Below are 19,887 nucleotides of genomic sequence, written 5' to 3'. Positions count from 1 at the left end.
TTATTGAAACAGAATGCTTCATTTGTCCAGAAATATACTTTTTTCCCCCCAAGAATGTGGTTTAGTGAGGAATTTCAATATTTGGGGGTTGGTCTGTTCCAATATTCTCATTTAAAACAATTTTGGAAATCCTGGAACTTGGTAAGGTGTGGGAATTCCAATTCCTATGCGAGTCTCAGCCCATGGAGACTGACATTCAGGTACGGTCCTGGGGTGGTGTGATACCTTGCAAGGAAAGCACCTTTTTCTTTCTTTCTGCAGACAGGAGTATGTGGACCAATGGCTTGAAGTTGTAGCACTATAGATTTACATTGGAGATCCAGAAAAACTGTTTCACTGTGAGAATAGTGAGGCAATGGAACAGATGCCAGGGAAGCTGTGATCTCCCCATCACTGGGGGTGTTCAAGAAGAGGTAGGGCAGCCACTGGTTGGGGGTGATCTAGGCGTAGCCTGACCTGTGTTCTACTATGGGGACTTCCCAGGCTTCTGGGCTTTGCTGGTTGCCTCCTCCTCCCTTTGCTGCTCCATGTGTCAGGGTGTTTTAAGTCTCCTTGGAGGCCCTGAGTGTTGGCTACAGCCAAGGCTGAGGAATGTGACTGGGCTGTGCCAGTGCTCCTGCTGGGAGCAAAGCCACAGGTTCCTTGCCCCTCCTTTCAGGGTCTGACCAACACCATATTTGGGCTCAGGAAGGAATTTTCCCCCATTGTCAGATTGGTACAAACTGAGGAGGGTTTGCCTTCCTCTGTAGCCTACAAAATGGGAGCTCTGGGGAAGGGCTTACAGAGCTACCGGAGAGAGCCGGGGGGGAAGGTGTTCACAGCTCATCTGGGCAACCTCTGGCTGCTGGGCCCTGAAGCCTTATTCCCATGAAGGTGGAGCAGACACAGCTGTGCCCAGAAAATGGGCCAGAGAGTCTGAGGACAGAGGCATTGCTGTAGCCTTCTCAGGCAGAGGGAAACTTAGGCCCAGAGGCCCAGCATGGTGGGACCAAAACAGCAGCCCAGTACGTCTCCCGTCTTGGGAGCTTGACCAGAACTGGTGCAATGGGCCTCAGCTCTGGTCTGTAATGTAACGAGTCTGTTGACAAAGGGATTTTAGACCCCAGACAAAAGGTGCAGAGCCTTGTTGCTCATTGGGGTCTGGATCACCAGCAGGGAACTCTGCCAAGGAAAACAGTCACCTCCTTCCTCCGGGACTTGAAGGGAGGAAAAACACCAAAGAGGAAAGGGACCTTCTCTTCTGGGGTTTGCTTCCTGGGCTGGAATGAATCCTGCTGCCGCTGGCAAAGCAACCCTGACTGCCTCCAGAGCGGTTTACTCATCCAGCAGGGAGCATTCCCCTCCATTGCCTCTCTGGTGGGGGTGGGGGGAAAAGGTGAATATGGGGGACATATGATTTCTTGCTTGTATTTGTCCAGGCCTGAGCTCCTGCTGAGATAAGCTTCCAAACATCTTTAGCAATAAACCCTCCTGGGCAGAGTTCTTTGTTAGGTAATAAGCGTTTTAGTGTAGTAATCTGCTTAGGTGCGCAAGCAGCACCTGACCACCCTGGTAATAGCGAAGAGCTAAAAAGCTGCCACAAAGCAGCCCTCCTCAGTTGGACCCAAGCAGCAAAAAGTGGGGGGTGGAGGTGGGGGGTGCATTTGGTTATGGGGGAGTGATGAAGGATCTCAGGAGTAGTCGCTTTCCTTTCAAAATAAAGAAACCTGCATTGTTGCCGAGGCTTCTGTGTCCACGCAGTAGGGACACCCTTTCTCTCTTCCTCCTTCATGAAGCCCCCCTATAGCCCCTCTTGCCTGGTTTCCTGACATGGATTGAAAGCAGCAGTGTGTAGACCCTGCTTGCATCCTCCATACTGGCCTGTTCTATGACAACAGCTTAGAGCGAGAGCTGGGCCTGACCAGCTTATTGCAGACCCAGCAGAGCCACCTGCTGCATAGAGCTGCTCAGCCACCCCCCTTGAGGAGGGTTTTATCCAGTTGCTTTGCTTAACAGCTTGGGCAGGCTGTGAAGCTTTGGGGAAAGAGGAAAGTAGAGGTGCGGTTCTTCTGAAACAACCACATCCTGCCTGCCTTTCCCACAGCTACCAGTGTCCTACTGCAGCAAGAGCTGGCCACCCTGAAACATACTATTTCCAGAGCATCCAGCACTTCCAGACTTAGTCCAGGTCACAAAACATAAAGGCCCCACCCTGCCCTGGGATAATGTTGGGAAAGTGTGAAGCACCGTCCAATAAACTCCCTTTGCACAGAGCCACATGCTGACACCCAAGGCAAGAGAACGGAGGAGGAACCTCATTAGGTGCCCAGTTTCAGCTAAACCTAGTGAGCACAGGGCCACACTTGCCTCCAGTGAAGAAGAATCAAGCTGACTGAACATCTCTGCAGCATCCATCTGAGTTTCGGCTGCAGGCTGCAGCTGGTCCTTAGCCCATCCAGGGGGGCCTGGCTCATGTCCAGCAGAAGGCTCTGGAGTACTGGTGCTGCTCTGTTGACCTATGGCTAATGTGTACGGACTATACAGTCACAGTTCAACACTGATACCATGCACAAATCCAGGCAGTCCGGCTCCAACTCACTTATTAGGAAGAGAAAATTGTACTTGCACAAGGTGTGTTATTTCTGGAGAGCACACCATAGGTGGTTACCTAAATGCCAGAGGTCTGCCACCAGGGCACTCCCCCTTGGTATCCTGCCTGGTCACAACACACAGGTCGAGAGTGTATTTCATACATCACCAAGCCTTTGCAGGCCTGTCTCTTCCATTGTCTCAAACAAAACACTCTAGCAACTCCGTAAGACCCAGAGGCAGCTCATACTGCCTGGACACTGGCACAGGGGATACGGTTGCTAGACTTCCACAGGATCATCCCTCTTATCTCTTTGGCATGTCTCTATGCCCAGCGCTATAGAGCATTATAATCCTGGCACCAATTTAGCCTGGGTAAAAAGCATATTGGAGCTACATTGGCAGTTGTACAATTTAGATTAAGTATAGCCGCTCTGGGAGCATAAGGTGCTAACAACTTCCTCCTTGATGGAGCTCTACAGTGCACTCCCCAAGGCCCTGCTCCTTCCATCTCTAAACCAGGCAGGATTCAGCAGAGATGTTCCTTCAGGCTCGGTGATTTAATCCATATATCACACTGACACCCTGGGCAGAGCAATAACAACTGGACTGAACCTAGGACCTTAACACATGAGTGTCAGCTGCCTGAGCTAAAAGATGCAGCTCTTGTTTCTCAAGGCCTGTTTTCTCAGGTTCGTCTCAGATGATATCAGGCCCTGCTTGTAGTGGTCACTGGGCTCAATAAATACAGGCAGAGGTGAATGAGAAGAGCAGCCTCTAATCATGGAGCAGTATGTAACCTCCACAGACCCCAGTCTGGCTCTGACTAATACCTAATACCTACTTAACTAAGGGTCCACCTCCCAGTTACCAACTCAGCATTCTTAATTAGGGATGATATTTAAATGATAAATCACTACACTGCTCACCCGCAGTCTTGCTCTCCTGCCCCTGTGACCCCCTGTGCACAGACTGCAGAGAGTGGGACTCTACCCAGATCCTTGTGCCTGGCCCTCGTCTGTCCAGCCCTAATAGCTTGGTCAGACTTCCTGCTGGTGTGACTCCCCTGAAGGCCAAGGGCTGTGTGAGCAGAAGGTCTTCCTGACAGACACAGATAAAAGCTTGCATCTCAGTTTGCTTGTGCTCAGGGGGTTGTGGAGGAAGGTGCTGAAGAATTCTGAGTTACTAATGGATGTTCTCCACCAGGGTCCTTATCATCTGCCCACTTTAATGCGGACCTGTAGAAGGAGTGTCAAACATAACATAGTTACAACCTGAAACAAGGAGCAGAGCCTTGGGATGCCTAACTGGAAATGCGTTGTTAGACCATGAATACATGGGTCAATGAAGGAGGGCTTTCAGGAGACTCCCTCAGGAGCTGTCTGATCTAGCTGCGCTCATGGGGGGCACATCTGCACACTGCACACACTGCATGTGCGGGTGTTCCCTGTGCTACTAATCTGCAGTGCGTGGGGGGGTTGACACTGGGAGACCCTGGTGTCAAAAACACCTGTGCCTTAAAAAGCAGGGTGGTGTACATGACAGCAGCATGCACTGCCAGAAACAGGAGTCTGGTCAGCCCAAGCCATGCTCTGGCTGCTGGGCAGGCTCCGGGTTGCTGGATTGCCATAGCTGCAGCCCCCAGATGCCCTCAGAACCCCAGGAAAGGCTGCTAGGTGCTGACCCCAGCCCCTCCCATACTTCACCTGGGGCAACGCGCCATGTGTCAGAGCGCACGTGCACAAGTGTTTCCCAGGGAAAAGCAGCAGTGGCACATATTGTTCCTCTGCTCTTTGTACCTGGGGAAACACATGTTCCTGCTCATGGGGATGTGCTCAGGGTGTCCAAAAGCTAGTTTGCAGCTGCATAACACCAACTAGGTGAGTCCCCTCCTATATAAGTCCCATGAGCTTGGACCCTGTGCCCATAAATGCTGTTCTTAAAGGACAGCTAATTCTTTTTTTCCTTGCCCAAGTAGTTTGGCTGAGACCAGGAGAAAACAGAAGTGTTCCTTGCCAAGCTTATGTCTGTCAGCGTGTGTACTGCAAGATGCAATCCTGTATCTAGTGGGCAGATTTTCAAAGGCACCTAGAGGTCTAGAGATGCAGTTTGGCACTGAGTGGGTTTTACATGATGCCCAAGTGAACTGGGCACCCAGATCTGGTGGATATACAAGGGAGGCAGGTGCCTGGCCTGCTTAGGCCCAGTGCTGAAAGAACAGTGACAGTTCTCTTCGGAGTTTATCATCTGTTTTCATTCTTCCTTGAAATTAAATTGAGCATGTCCTTGCACTGGCAGGAAGATCCTGGCTCAAGCTTCTGCTATTCCTGACTGAGGGTGATCAAACAGGCAGAGAAGAGACTCAGACTTGTATTTCCTATATGCCAGGCTGCCAGCCTAACCACCACCTTGTAGAACACAAGGGTCTGTGCCATCCCCCTGGCTCCATACCCAGCAAGACCCTATCAGCACCTGTAGCTGCACAGACTGTTTCAGATTCAGCTTCCTACTCCAGTGCCATTGCATTTTGCCAGAGGCGTGCCAACCACCTCTCCTTCGGCAATGTTGCAAACCCCATGAGGTGCCTCCCTCCCACCTGTGCCTACCTACATGCCTTTGAGAATCTGGTCCTGTGTCTCAAGGACCTGAGGGATGCCAGGAAAAATCCTGCTGTGACTTTACCCCAACCAGGCTGAGGGAGAGGTGCTTTGTGGAGCAAGGCCTGCTTTTCACCCCAAAGGCTGGGGGCCAGCCTGCCCAAAAAGCCAGTGAGCTCAGACTCCTTTTGCCTTGCATCCCGTGGGTCTCTAAGCATTCAAAAAAGTCTGTGCCAAGACTGCCATGCAGGCCTCAACTATCTACGTGGCTGAAGAGCAATCATTTGCAATGCCATGTCCTTGAGGTGAGCAGGTTCTCTCTCACATTGGATCAATCTCCAACAGCCACTGAGTCATGGGCTTGATTAAGAGTGAGCAACTGGGACATGGGCCCTGGGCCCTCAAGGCAGTGGGGCAACACCTGCCTTCACAGCAGCAGCAGCTCCCATGGGGAGGAAGGTGGGGCTTAGGGGTCTCCTACCTTCACTGTGCTCCACCCTGCTGGAGCCTTCAGCCCCTCCCAGACCCCCAGGGCACAAGCTGTATTGGGTCCACCTCTGACATTGAGCCCTGGCCTTGACCAGTCCTGTCCCACTTAGGACCTTCTGAGATACCACCACTGCTCCCCTGTGCAGGGGTGTAACAGGGAACCCCTGCCTCTGTTGCTAGGAAGGCCTGAAAGTATAGGAAACCCAGAGCAGCAAGGAGTAGCAGTGCAGGTGGACTGAGCCAAGGACTGAAAAAGCCAGGCGGCTAATGAAGCAACTAGCTGCACCTGGTCCCTGGGTGCAGCAGATCCAGTCACATGGCTGGAAAGAGGCTGGGTTTGGGGTGTAAAGCCAGTCTCTGACCATGCCAGGGGTGGCCCTTGCACATGGTGAGGGAAAGGAGCTCCCCAGAGAGGGGGGCAGCTGGAGATGGATGGGCAGGCAACCAAGTCACCCAGGGGAGCTGGGATGAAATGGCTGCAATGGAGGTAGCATATCTACTCGGAGGGAGGGAGACTATTTGTTTTGTGAAGCTGCTGGCTTGTGTTTTGTGCCATTTTGAACTTGAGACCGGAGAACCTGCTTGTGGCTACATGGGTGGAGGAGGCCACAAGCAGGGGTGTCTGGGTGCACTCCCCTGTTATAGGTGCCAGAAGTTAGCCCCAAGCCAAAGGGGTTGAGACTGGTGGCTGAGACTGGTAGCCTCTACTAGGGCTCCAAGGAGGCAGGGCCGATGCCCAGGAGCTGAGGTCTTAGACAGTGGACCAAGGGTAAGCATGTAGCTAGACAAAAAGGGGGCCAAGGCTGTGACAAACACTCACCCAGCTTCAAACAAGAGTACTTAGCCCACCCTTCCTCCCCACAGGGTCTGCTGCTGCTGTGATGGGAAGTGTTGCCCCCTCCTTGAGTGCCCAGGGCCCATGTCCCAGCGAAGCCCTGACAGGTGCTCAGAGCCCTGCAGGAGCACTCCCCTAAAGGGAAGCACTCGAGGGAGAGCACAGGCCCCAGGTTGGGGTGGTCTAGCTGGGTAGAGAAGATGACCAGCAAAGCACCAGGGACCACCTCTCCCAACAAGCAAGATAACATCCAAGTTGTGGCAGACAAGAGCCTGGAGGTGAGGCGGGTCTGCAAAGGACCCAGCAGGTGGGTCTGACCAGAGTGGGGAGAGCAGATGCCAGTGTGGTGACCCCCCACAAAGGTACCACAGGGGAATAGCAACATCCCAGACCTTCTTCCCCTGCTGTGGGTGAAGGCGCTTTGTTCCTTGCTGCCAGGGACCAAGGCTGGCATTGCAGATCTTGGTTGGTAAGACAAGCAGATCTCTCCATGAACTGCCCTTCCCAAGGCCCTTCCCTTTGTGTTGGTACATCCCATCCTTCTGCAGAGATCACATCTTGTCTAGCACTGGGTGGCAGAACAGCAGAGAGTCCCCAAGCAGCTTGCTACCGCTGAGCCTGGGTACCCAGAACAACTTGGCCTCAGTTGCACATTGTTCCCTGATGGCTTGTTACCCTGTTCCTCAACAGTGTTGAGACATCCTGGGTTGCAGAACATCTTTGCTGCAATGTAGGATGAGTTAGTCTGATAACCCCCTTGCTTTCTTTCTGTGAGCTGGTGACACCCCACCTGCCAGGACAATAGCAGCCTTACTTATCACCAAAAGGCTGGCTTGGGATACAGAGCCATGCAGGCGTTGTGTGACTCAGCACCCAAATACACACAGGAAGAGATGCCCACCATGCCAGGATTAAACCAGCAGCTACTTTGAGTGCCTGGGAAGGGCAGAGTCCACTGATTCCCTCACACACAGGGGAAGGGACAGAGGGACTAACTTTGCAGAGGATGGAGTATGACAGATTGGAGCTACCAGCATCCCTGCTTGAAGCTTAGCAAGGGTTTGGCCTCAGCCTCACTGCAGCTTTCAGTCGCTTCCTGGTCATAGCAGCAAGTTGATCTGCATGGAAGAGACAATGCATCCAGTGACACATCTCCATGTTCCACCTCACGTGGGGTCATGGTGAGGCACATTGGTAGCAGGGTGTAGCTGCTCAGCCATACACTCTGATCCAGGCACAGCAGAGTCCATGTTCTCCATGCACTGCCCACACCTTCCTCTTGGCCCAGGGGTCCCTGCTTTACTCGTTTGATGTTAACAGTGGACAGGTCTCTGAGGACAAAGAGAGTGTTGCTAAAAGGATACAGCATAGCACTTGCCTGCCCTACAGCTCACCAAGTCTCCTGGCATGCAGCATCCTACAGCTGGCCTTGCCCAGAGCATCTCTGAGGACTTGCTACCAGTGCAAGCTTTCTGTCAGTCCCATCCCATATCCTCAACCTTTTTATAACCTTCTAGATAAACGCAGAGGAAACTTGGCCTTCCTTGCAGCCTGTTTGACCTCAGTCAGTTTTCCCCTGTCCTCCTTGTAGCCTATTCTCTGAGTGAATCTTGAGCAGGAGCTCTGTCCTCTTCCCCTGCCAAAGCACTTCTGCCCCTCACTCCTCCTGCTCCCTCCTTTATGTCTCTCCAGGAGGCAGGACCTTCTAGCCTGCTTGCCTTTTTTAAATGCCCCTTTCCCTTGTTCCCTAAAACAAGGTATAAGGCAGGGAGCAAGGCAGCACAAGAAACTGGTTCCTACCCCAGGGGGCTCCAGCTTCTTTCTGCTGGGTGGTAGAAGCTGAGGGGAGGAAGCTCTCAGGCAGATGACAAAGTAGGGTCCTTCTTAGGTGCATGGTGTCAGCATGAAAGACCGAGTGGCAAGATAGAGCAATGGACACCTGGCTCTAAGCACACTCCCCCACCAGGGAGGTAGGCGGATTTGTTGGGACTACGTTCCAGTGAGGGCAGGTTTGCTTTCAAAGACAGTCAGCAGTTCACATGCCCTGGAGAATGCAAAGATACCTTCCATTAAAGGGAGTGACTCCAGCAAGAACACTGGCACCAGCGTCCTCATCACTCAAGAGCTCTCTCTTCTTGGACACTGATACAAGCGGTGAAGTGGGACCATCTCGGGAGCACTAAGGACACAACACAATAGGTTTCTACCATCAACAGTGAAAGAACCAGACTGTAAAGCACCAAAATAGTCTATGGGTGACATCAGCAGTTGCCATGGCAACTCCCTGGGGGTGTACTGAATTAATTTGAGTTTTGGGAGTTCTGCAACTAGTTGGAGGGGGAACACTTTCAACACTGCCTGTTGGCCTTGGGGCTAGAGTCGGCATAGCTTAGCTCTTTCCACAGCTTGGAGTGCACCCAACTGGGCAGAGCTGGTGTTGAGAATAAACCAGAACTCCCTGAGTGTCCTTCTGATATGCAAATGTGGGCAGAGATTTAAGGGGAAGAAGTCAGTTGGCTTGGCAGCTGCTCAGGATCAAGTTGCCCCACTGGCCTGGGGGCAGGGTCTGCCATTCCCTTTGGGGCAGTGAATTCACACCATGGTCACTCTTGTGGCTCCTGTTCCTGCCATTGCAAGATTTGGGAGGCTTATGAGTCTGTCGTCCCATACCTGCCAGCCCTTGTGGCTGCCCCTTCATGCCACAGAGGAGGACTGCCTAGTTCAGTGATTTTTAACCAGGTACCTCAGGGTGCCTTCTCTTCTCAGAACAACTTCTGCCTTGCAAGTCAAGATGTGATGCTAAGCCAATGCTTTGGGATGGTCCCAATGGCAGTCCAGCCCTCCACTGGGCTGCTGTGAAATACTGTAGGTTCCCCTGACCAGTATCCCATCTGCGGGATTGCTGGCTGTGTTAGATGGCTTAGCAGTAGGACTACCTGTTGATCTCTGCTGCCATTCTTGAAAGAGAAGTCTCCTGTCGAGAAAACTGACTGTGTGTGGCAACCACTGATGCCTGATCAAGAAGAGCATGACCCAAAACCAAGGGCCAGGCTGATGCAAGAAAGGTCTGCTGGCTTAACGTCTCTGGGAAATGCCACTAGTATTGATTCAGCTGATATCAGCAACAATGGACTTTTCCAGTGCGCCTTACACCAGTTTAGAGGTAACATAAGGCATCTTCTGCTGTTATAACTGGAAAGTGTCACCAGGGCTTCTATCCCTGGTCCTGAAGTGAATGATGCATTCCAGCAAAGTCAGGCAGGAGGAGAACTCTAGCTCTACTAGCACCAAGAGCAATCAATAAGGGTCAGTGCCCTCAGGGATTGCCACCCCTCTGGCATGTGTGCCACAAGTGACATGGGCAGCTTCTGTGTGTGGCATGTGGGGAATGAATAGGCTGCACATCAGCAGATAGAGCAGGGAGCAGAAAGTAGACCAGCAAATCAGGCAGGGGAATGGGACCTAAGAGGCACTTGGGAAGGGCGTGGGGCCCATTTGTGGTATACCTATCAGAAGAGTTGGCCCCTATCACCCTAGGCATTATGCACACACCAAAGGAAAAGATGTGTGCCCTGGAACACTTGTAGTCTTGGCATACAAGGAAATGGAAGGTGCAGAGGGAAAGGATAGTACTGATAACTGTCATGCTTCCATTGCATGTCTTGTGGGAGCTGATGTAGTTCTTGAATCTCCAGCTCCTGGAGGGAGGTGAGTGTGGGAATCAGCTTTCACTTAAAATGATCTAGCAGTCAGCACTTGTGGCTGTGGAGGGAAATTGTGCTGTGCAGAGAGAAGGATGCAGACCAATGGCTTGGAATGGCGGCAAAGTGGGTTTAGATTGGAGAGCAGGAAAAACTTCTTCACTGTGAGATCAGGGAGGCAGTGGAATAGACCTCCTGGGAAGCTGTGGACTCTTCATCACTGGAGGTGTTCAACAGAGGTTGGATGGCCACTGGTTGGGGATGATTTATGTGTAGCTGTGCCTATGTTCTACCATGGGTATGCCCCAGACTTCTCTATTTTGCTGGTTGCCCCTTCCCCTTCTGCTACATGGGTCAGGGGGGGTTTAAGCCTTCCTCCGAAGCACTGAGTATTGGCTGTAACCCAAGCTAAACACTGGCTGTTGGCTGCAATCTGGAGGTGCTTCACTGGAGGTCTTGCCCTTCTGCTCATGGTCAGACTGATGCCATATTTGGAGTCAGGAAGGAATCTTGCCCTATGGTCAGATTAGTACAGACTGTGGGGGTTTCTGCTTTCCTGTGGTTGCAGGGGGAGGCCTCTACATGGGATCTCTTTAACTTATATTAACAACCTCTTGTAGAAGCAGGATGTTGGCCACCATGGTCCCCCTGCTTTACCTGTGGCAGGTTCAGGTGTTGTGTCAGGGCTGTGTGTCATTTTTTAAAGAGTTTAGATGATGAATTTGCTTGGGATTATTTGGGCAGGGCTGATCCCACCTCAGGGAGGGGGTTGGACCAGATGTGGCCTCTGGAGCTCCCTTCCAGCCCCACTGCTCTAGGATTTTGTGAAGGGGAAGCAGCCATGGGGAGCACAGGGTTAAACCAGTACATGCATCTGCAGGGAATCCAGATCAGGGGCTGAGACTGCACAGTGGGCTCAGAACCAGGGAGTCTGAGTTTGTTATTAGTCTGTAGCAATATCCAAGTGTGCAGTCTAGTCCAGGCCAGGAGCCAGGGAGCCCAGAACATACAACAAGGTAAGTGAGAGTGAGCTACTGGGGTCCAAGGTAGGGGAGAGGCAGGAACAAGGCACAAGGGACAAAAGCTGGAGCAAGGCTGGAGCTGCAAGGGTGTGAGGTGTTGAGCAGTAAAAGTGTGAATGGAGAGCCTGGGCTTATACACTAACCAGTCTATCTTGCATCCTCCAGGCAAGTAGCTTAACCCTTGCATCTGATCGTGGAGCTGCAGAGGGTGCAGGTTGTCTTCCAACACCCCAACTCTATTCTTTTAAAACCTCATGATTTTTGAACCTGTCTTCTGATGTGGGGGTGGAGGGGGCTGAGTCAGGGATTTCGATGCGTGAGGCTGGCAAGTTGGCTGAGAAGATCCAAGGGAATGCTGGGACTGTTTGCAGCTATCAGATCATTTGCTGTAAAATGGAAATCTCACATTCCCTAGTCCTAATAATCCCTGCACCCTTTGGGAATAGTCCTGTTCAGGAAAGAGAGGGATGCTAAGGAAAGACCAGAGCAGAAACACATACCTCACGAGCTGCTCTGCGGTGGAGGACCAGTGTGCAGGACCCTGACTGGCAGGTTTTGGAGCACTTTCCATACCCAAAAGCCCCAGCTCGCCTAGCTTTATCACCCAGGCTGGCTTCATGAAGTGGATACCTGCTTACTAGGAACTGGACTGAGACTGCTCTGCTGACAGGAGACAGCTGTGGGCCCAGGCCGGGGCTGGGGCCAAGAGGCTCCACACCTCATTCATTATCCTTTCAGCATGTCCTGTGTGCCCCACTTTCTGTGCCCAGAAGGACCAATACCCTGTGGGCATCTTGAATGAGGAGCCAGTGTCTGCTGAAGCGAGTGGGTGGCCCCTTGGCTTTCTACCATGCAGAGCTAACAACAAGAATCAGGCTTCCTCTTTAATGAAGTGCTCCATGCATGCAAAGCATGGTTGTCTCAGCTAGCAGGGCAGTGCCCAGGACTCACGCTGTGCAAGGGACTATGGTGGGATTATCCTGGTTATTTTCCCACATACTGCACAGAAGGAACCGTTTCCTCTCCTTCCTGAATAAAGCACTTCATGGTCTGCCCAGTTCAATACGAGTGCGTGCCCGCAGCCTTCTTTCCAGCGATGAGGTCAGGCAGTTTGGAGCTGAGTTGTTCTAAGGGGTCATGGATGCCCTGAGGCATGCAACCAGCCCCCATGCACCCAAATACCTGCTGGCAGACACGCACACGGCTGGCAAAGCTGGCCTACTCCCCAACAACCAATTTCCCTTCCTGAGCCCTCTCCCCATGCCAAGAGCTACTTCCTAACCTCCCCACAACAGCAGTCTGCCTGGCCCACTCCACCTTGGTCCTTGAGGGCTGACCTCTCTGCTTGGCTTGCCCTATTAGTAAAACAGCCCTAGCAATCCCTGCCCCAGAGAGAGGGGGGCATAACAATGACTGCTTGTGCATTATCCAAGCTACAAAAGCCAAAGCTCAGCTTGCTTTCACTTGGCTACCTGGGGGATGGCTGGCTGTGTGCACATGCCCCAATTGCTCTCAGCCCTCCAGCTGGTATGTGACGGATTACAGCATCACATCACCTCACCTCCCTGCGCAGAGCTCCTCAGCTGAGCAGAGCGGATGCTGGTGGCCAGGCCTCTTCCTCTGGGGTGAGTGAGAAAACAAGCTTCCCAGGCCCTCAGCCAGCTCCATCCCTGAAGGCCCACCAGTCCCTGAAGGCCTTCTTGACTCCCTCTGCCCTTGCCAGGGATTGTCTAGGTCAGGGCATTGATTGCAGACACATTCACTAGTCCTACCTAACTGCGCCTTCCCTCCACCAGGAAGCTCAGTGCAAGAAGCCAGCCTGCGTCTGGGCTGGGAGCCGTGCTGGTGCCTGCACTAAAGTAGGCAGACTGCTGGGCTCCAACGGGCCCAGGCCCCGAAGGCACACAGAGGAGCTGACTCCCCCCAGCAGGCAGGGGCACTGCAGATGCAGCCAGTAGGAGGCGCCAGCGGGCAGCAGCCAGCATCCCTCTGCCCTGTGGTGGCTGTGCTCACAGCCCCGGGCTGGAGGAGTGCCCTGAGCTGCAGGGGTGGGGGCTGCACTGTGCAGCCGCCCCAGGCATGGACCCACGAGATGTCGAATAAAAAAGACGGGGCTCTCTGATGTTCAAACACCCCTATGGCCTGCTCTCCTCCCTCCCTCCACGTCCTCCTGCTAGCCTGGCAGGAAGCAGTACCACCTTCAGAGTCCCTGGCCCATGTTATGTAGGCCAGGGAAAGGCAGCTCCCTAGTGTGGAGTGTCCGGCTCCTTCCCCAGCTTCATGTCTTAATGCATCAGCTCCATACCATTCCCACCACAGCAGTGACCTGAGGCCTCCCATCCTCACGCCAACTATCCCCCAGCCCTACCCCCAGCCACAGCCCAGCAATAACTTATGCTTCCCCCAGACCCCAGAGCAACCACTCCAGGCACTTCTCCTCCCCACCTCCCACAATCCAGATAGGATGCTACAGGGATTGCTAGGAATACCAGCAATACTAGTGGTGGGTGGGAGAGGGAGCAGGGGACACAGAGTACTGTATGCACTTAGGCCTGGTCATCATCATACAGGCAGGCACAGCCATGAGGAGGCATGCGTTTTTTCCCCCCAGAAAATTCTTTATTTGCCCAAAATGCAGGTTTGGGGGGCACTGAAAATAACTGAGTGATGGTCAAAAAATATTTTGGAAAAATCAAACCATTTTGCTTCCACTTCCCCAAAATAGACTTTTTCTTTCTTTTCTTCTTTTTCAAAGTGAAGTTTTCTGTTAAAAATTTACTTTATGCAAGTTTTAGATACATCCAAAAAGAAACATTTGGGTCTCTTCTCTCACACACAGGAATACTCTCTCACGTGTGTGTGTGTGTGTACATACAAACATGCACATGTGTACACGCAGACATGCGCGCGCGCGCACACACACACGTATGTTTCTCACTTGGAGACACCTGAAACACTACTCACTTACCCATCTACATGCAAATGTTATGTCCCAATTATCAGGCTGCTACTGAGGTCTTTTGGGATGGGGGATCCCAGGTTTCTTTATGAAAATGACAGTCCTGTTCACTCCAGAAGACAAGACAGAGCTATTTTCTAGAGATGTTGATCCCAGCACTGACAAGCTTAGGCCACTCAAAGGCCTGCCCGATTCTCTCCCTGCTCTGAGCTAGGTACTAGCAGTGATTCCCACGTGGAAGGTTTCAGGGTTAGAGGCACATGGCCTGAGGAAACTGGTAGCAGCACTGCTAACCTGAAGACTCCAAAACTCATGAGATTGTTTTGCTTCTGATGGTTTCTTTTTAAAGCCATTCTAATGAATTTTGAGTTCTGTTTCTTTTTTTATTTTTTTGGATTTCTGAGGGGGTTTGGGTCACAAGTGGGTCATGCTTTCAACCCTTGCTTCCCAGGCAGAAAGAAATAAACTTCCTTTAATGAAAGCTGATGTTCTCCTGAAATGACAGGAGTCTGGATGCTGAGAATTTAAGGAAAGCACTGCCTATTGTGAGACAGACAGTAAAACCAGGACAGTTGGCTTCCTTCAGCTAATGATAAACTTTGGTGATTAAAACTGGAAACACGTCCTTGACCGTAGGCTTAGTCTGCCCTGATCAAAATAGGGTGCAGGGCATCTCTGGAACAAAAACAGTTCTGGTCCTCAGGCATTTCTCAGTCTTGCAGTCACCTGTGCTAACAAGGGGCTGTGTGGACAGGAGACAAAGGGCAAGGTCCGTTTGCAGCAGCAGAGGCACACGAGGTCCGAGACATCCCTCTGGTGTTCAGTGTGAGATAGCTACAGTTCCTGAAAGCAAATAAATGTAAATGCCATGAAGACCTGTCCTGTGGACCTTGCTAGGGAAAGTCAGTTCATCAGGAATCACTGGCTGGGTTCCACACACTGTCATCCACAGCTTTCTGACCATAAATACCTGCCTTCTGCCAGAGTTCAATGCTGCCCTGTAGAAAGGGTCTGTGTGAATCAGGCTGCCTTGACTCTCTGAACCTCCAAACCCCTTATGTGCCTATAGCAGAGAGTCAAAGACCCCTCTTACTACAACAGGGGTGGCAGGCAGCTGAGACAAGGTGAGCTGCACAGCAGGAAGCTGGAGGAATAGGGCAGATTCCCAGACAAGGCAGGGCTAAGCTGCAGCAGGGAGGGTCAGGCTGCCCATTAAATTGAGGAGAAACCCCTGTGTGGGGATTAGGGAGTCACCTGATGCAAGGGGTGTAGGGCTCTGGGATATATAAGCCCAGCACCTGAAGACAGGTAGGTGGTCAGGCCTGGTGCATTGTTGGGAACTAAGCTCTCAGAAGAGAGGGGTTGCAGAGGCAGGCACCAAAGCACCTGGAGAGCGGAGAGGTGAGCACCCAAGGGAAGAAGTGTTTTTGCCTGGTGTGGGGGAGATTTTTTTTGAAAGTGGTGGCTTGATTTTATTCTGGTTTTAAACTGGAGGACTGGATGTGATTATAAGGGGTTTCCTTGAGGAGCATGCCAAGTTTTGAGCCCTGCCAGGGCTAGGGGCACAAGATGCAGGCAGCCTGAGGCCAAGAGGGTCAAAGCCTGAACTCTGTGGGGCAGCAGAGGCAGCCTGAAGCTGAGAGGGCCAGAGCTAGAGCCCCAGAAGGGCAAGACCAGGGCTGGAACCTGGAAGCTAAGGTCTAGTCTGGTGGACCCAGGCTGAAGGGGGCACAGCCAGAGAAAAGGGGCCAAAGCTGGGAAGGCTGAAATTCCAACAAATGTTTTGAGGCCTGAGAGGCCCATGCATCGTGGTGGACTGGGCAGCCCTTCAGAAGCAATATCCTATACCCTCTGTGAGACGTGGGTGTGAGTATGGGGGCAGACAGACCCTAAACACCACCTCTAAGGTGCCTGGTGTCCTAGGGCACCAGTAGTGCTGGAAGGACCACAACAGACTCTGATGACAAGTTTGCAATGAACTGGACCCAGTCTGGGCCCTCAGAGCAGCCTCCCAACCCTTTTTGAGCAATATCAAGGTGTGGTGGTGAAATAATAGGGAAGGGCACCCGAGGGGCTGGTGTGAGCAGGGGGTGGCACTGTGTCACTGGGAACGGATTCTGTCACAGCACCCAGAGGGGCAGAGTGCCCAGCTGCAGGGCTCCGTAGTGTTGATGGGTAAATCCTCATCTCCAACCACAGCAGGAAACTTCAGAGGGCTTCAGTGTTCCCCGCTTGTAATTGGCACAGCATTGAGATGAAATCAAACTGTACCACAACATGCCATTTTGCTTTATGATTTATAACAACAATCTATGATTATGTGCATCAAGACATTGCTGTCCTCGGCAGGCAGCACAGAGGCAGGATGAGCACAAAACGCGTGACTGTCACACAAAACAGATTGTTCTGGTGGGCTGGGTTGATGGGTGAGTGGCTGGGCAAAGAGGCAGGTGTGACAAACACAGATGATGTGGAAAGAAAAGGCCAGCCCCTTTGTGCATGTCTGTCCCCACTGATGCTGTCACAGTTGCAGAATTGCAAGGGGGTGGGGAGGGGTTCAAGAAGAGGCTGCGCACGGGCTGGCATCTGACTGGGATGGTTTCAGAATAGCATGTCCAGCATCTGTTCAGGGGGCTGGATTAGATAGAGAACCCTTGTAACCATGTGGATCTATGATAGTTGTGCCTCTTGATAAGCAAAGGAAGCCTGAAAAGTGATGAGCTTATTGCCCTGCTTGATTGTGCTTCTTTTTTAACATTAGGTGGTCTAGAGCTGTCCGAGATGCCTTGCAGTGAAAAACATGAGCTCACAGGTGGCATTGGAGAGAAGCATTTACTCTTGTTCAGACTGACTCGGGTTTCGGCCTAGCCCCACAGTTGGAAGAAATGGGTATGACCAGGGCACCCTTATTCAGGAACAATGGCTGGAGCCATTCTTGTCCAATTCTATTTCTGAGGCAGTCTTTGCCAGGGAGAGGTTTAAACATGCAGCTGAGGTTTCCAGCAATATCTATAGGAGTACAGTGCCCTGCCCAGCTTCTAGTGACACTCAGGTGGATTTGGGTGCCTGACTTTATGGGCCTCGTGTGAAGTCTGCAATCTCAAGAGCAGAAGACGAGACTCGCCTACCCATTTGTATGGGCCCAGATGCCTTACAATTAGACAGCCAGGCCCCCATGTCAGACCCCCAAGCATCCCCCCCCTACCGTCATTGTGATGCTCCCCTTTCAGAGACCCCACTTCATGTTCCAGATCACAGCCTCTACAATTCCCCACACTGTGAGCCACGCAGGTAAGGACAGCAGTGCCAGATGCTTATAAACAAACAACCCACGGGCTGAGGGAAGCCAGGCCATCCATAATGTCCTATGTCCAGCACACCTACAGCCTAGGGAATGACCTGCTGGGTGGCACGGAAGTGGAAAGGGATCTTGGAGTCCTAGTGGACTCCAAGATGAACATGAGTCGGCAGTGTGACGAAGCCATCAAAAAAGCTAATGGCACTTTATCGTGCATCAGCAGATGCATGACGAATAGGTCCAAGGAGGTGATACTTCCCCTCTATCGGGCGCTGGTCAGACCACAGTTGGAGTACTGCATGCAATTCTGGGTGCTGCACTTCAAGAGGGATGCGGATAACCTGGAGAGGGTCCAGAGAAGGGCCACTCGTATGGATAAGGGCCTACAGACCAAGCCTTACGAGGAGAGACTAGAGAAACTGGATCTATTCAGCATCCGCAAGAGAAGGTTGAGAGGCGACCTTGTGGCTGCCTATAAGTTCATCACAAGGGCACAGAAGGGAATTGGTGAGTATTTATTCACCAAGGCGCCCCCGGGGGTTACAAGAAATAATGGCCACAAGCTAGCAGAGAGCAGATTTAGATTGGACATTAGAAAGAACTTCTTCATCCTGCTTATGCAGGGGGTCGGACTCGATGATCTATTGAGGTCCCTTCCGACCCTAACATCTATGAATCTATAAAATGGGCATATCCCATTGGTTTTAAGAAACAGGAGCTACTCTAGCTTGCAAGACTCAGGTTGCCTATAGCCACTCAGTTGTAGGACAACCTGTTTCTGATCCGTAGTGTTATTCCCAATGAGTCACACCAGGGACACTAACATATACTCTGTGTCTTCTACCAGCTGGATAAATGAGGAAAGCTGAGTTGATAACGTTCTGGCTGCTTTTTCATTCCAAGATCAGGTAGTGCCTCTGCTATCTCTGTTCTTTGGGAGCCAAAAGCAAAACCCTGAACACACTCACAGCACTAGAGGCTTTGAGGCAGCTCTCCAGGGCTCCTTTGTCTCCTGCCCTAAACTAATGGAAACTCCTGGCTTTGGAATTGGGGCAGTGTCATGTTCCTGTCTGGTCTGATCTGACAGATGCAGGATATGATGGTCATCTCCTGGCACCAGGAAACCCCGGGTTCTGCAGCTTTCTAAAATGGGGTGGGGGGGGCATCATTCAAGTTTGAGATCAGGTAATGGCTATGATTTTGCCATGGGGTACGTTACAGGCTTAAGTAGCCATTGTGGCCAGATCCATTCCCATCTGTCAGTCATCCAAGTGATACTTTAGGCATCTATTCCATCATGCTCCAGTGCCTGAAAAATCATAAATGCCAAAGGAGAGTGGGATTAGCTACTAGGATGCTGGCACTCATAGCTGCCTTACTGTGGCAACTTGTCCTTCATGGGTCTTGCCCTGCCAGACACCAAGGGCCAGATCCTATTGCACCTATTGGGCATCTAACGAGTCTTGGGCACCTAAGTGTGATCCTCTTTTGCCCTACTGGAGTCCCTGAAGAAACTCTAATGTAAAAGGTGGGTAAGTCATCTTGCTCTTTGCTTCTTGTGACTTCATAAGGCAAAGATGATGGCATGTTATAAGAGAAACAGTTTCCAGGGCCACAAACAGAGTAGAATAGGCTCACATGTAGGCACCTAACAAGTGGAACAGGACCTCTGCCCAACTGTTAAGGTCCCAAGGACCTCTACAGCTCTGCACACAAGCTGCTATAGCTTTAGCCCCAAGCTAGCACTCTCCAGCCCCTTGTATCCCTCTCACAGAGGGGACTGTCATCCCAGGCTCCCCAGGAGGCTTCGTGTTTGTTTAGCAGACCCCCGCTGGCAGTGCTAGTGCTGGCCAAAGCTGGTGAGCAGAGCATACAACAAAGCTGGACACTGGAACAGCTGCTCTGAAGAGTCAGGGGCCATGCAGCCTGCTGGAAAATCACTGGGTTCCATGCCGTTGGAAATCACTGGGTGCCTGGGGCTCTTGGAAGGGGGTAGGAAGCCCTACCAGGCCTGCTCTGGCACAGCTTAGCCCTAGCAAAGCAGTGGTGGCAGGACCACAGGTGCAACATTAACTTTCCTCTAACACTTCATACAGTTCCCTGGGCATCCTGGCTTTTAAAAGGACTGCAGCAGCTGGGGCGGTTGCATGCTCGGACACAGATCTGATGTGGGCGAGTTCCGGAAACAGAGGACGGCATGGAGCCAACACGCGTGTGGTAGCAGTCCCTCCTGCAGGTGAGTTCTGGGCCTGCTTTATTTGTTGGGGGAGGGCTCCCCCTTGTGGTTCATAGATTCATAGATGTTAGGGTTGGAAGGGACCTCAATAGAGCATCGAGTCCGACCCCCTGCATAGGCAGGAAAGTGTGCTGGGTTTAGATGACCCCAGCCAGATGCCCATCTAACCTCCTCTTGAAGAC

Source organism: Alligator sinensis, unplaced genomic scaffold (assembly GCF_000455745.1).
Source record: "Alligator sinensis unplaced genomic scaffold, ASM45574v1 scaffold1086_1, whole genome shotgun sequence".
Classification (NCBI taxonomy): Eukaryota; Metazoa; Chordata; order Crocodylia; family Alligatoridae; genus Alligator; species Alligator sinensis.
Note: the sequence above shows the minus strand (reverse complement) of the source record.